Genomic DNA, 1,002 nt, shown 5'->3' with positions numbered 1-1,002 from the left:
GGCGGCGATGTCTCGACCCACTGAGCTCTTTGTGCCCCCCCACCCCTCCCCGCAACATCCACCCTCACTGACTCTTGTTTTATCCGCCAGTCGCTAAAAATAATCCCATTCTTGGAAAGATCAGAATATGGGAAAAGAGGTTAAGAGGAAGAATCGTAAATCTTTTGGTGACATCATGTTACGTTTTTAGACGTGGCTGGCGGTGTCTTTATGCCTAAATGGCTGAAATGTGAGCACCTCTCTTTGTATTTTTATATTCAGAAAATTATAGTGCTGAGTAATTGTCTGATTAATATCGAATCATATCTGATGTCATCAGTCAAAATGTAAGGTTTGTGCAAATTCTGGTATTTTTAAAGCTAAAATTGAAAAAAAAAAAAAAAGAAATAGGTAATACTTATGTTAGAACAAAGGTAAAATATTTCTAGTGACAATAAATGGCGCTTACTGTATCTTCTTGATCTACACATAGTACATCGTGTTCAGCAGATAGAAAATTACATTTGGTAGGGTTGTGCCTGTCTTTGCTGCCTTTTTGATTGAAAGATGATTGTTCATCTTTCAGCAAAGTTCCCAGCAGTGGTTTACAGTAGCCAGGAATCTTACTCAAGGCAGCGCAGCGAAGCAGCGTATGCTTCCTAACACAAGTTGGTGAAAAACAGGATCAACATGAGGCTACATGAAGAATCTAAACTTGCTGGAGAAAAATGACAAGCTTATAACAGGTCAGTGTGACTGAGTGCTATGGCAGCAGATGAGGGATCATGACCTGAGGGAGACTGAAGCAGCAAACCAGAGCGAAGCTAAATACATATGAAGGCTCAGAAAGAGCAAATAGACCAGTTATTAAGTCAAACTCTCAACGCTCAAATCAGAGCAGCTTGATTTTAGTTTGCTTGATCCATTTCAAAAGTAATTTCTATGAGTGTGTTTTGTGCCATGGAAACACCGGAGTGTGTTAAATGTTCATCCATCTGACCTAAGCTACCTTATAGATGACAG

The sequence above is a fragment of the Poecilia reticulata genome, chromosome 9, assembly GCF_904066995.2.
Source record: "Poecilia reticulata chromosome 9, P_reticulata-male-v2, whole genome shotgun sequence".
Taxonomy (NCBI): Eukaryota; Metazoa; Chordata; class Actinopteri; order Cyprinodontiformes; family Poeciliidae; genus Poecilia; species Poecilia reticulata.
The sequence above is the reverse complement of the archived record's forward strand: the minus strand, read 5'-3'. Positions refer to the sequence as shown.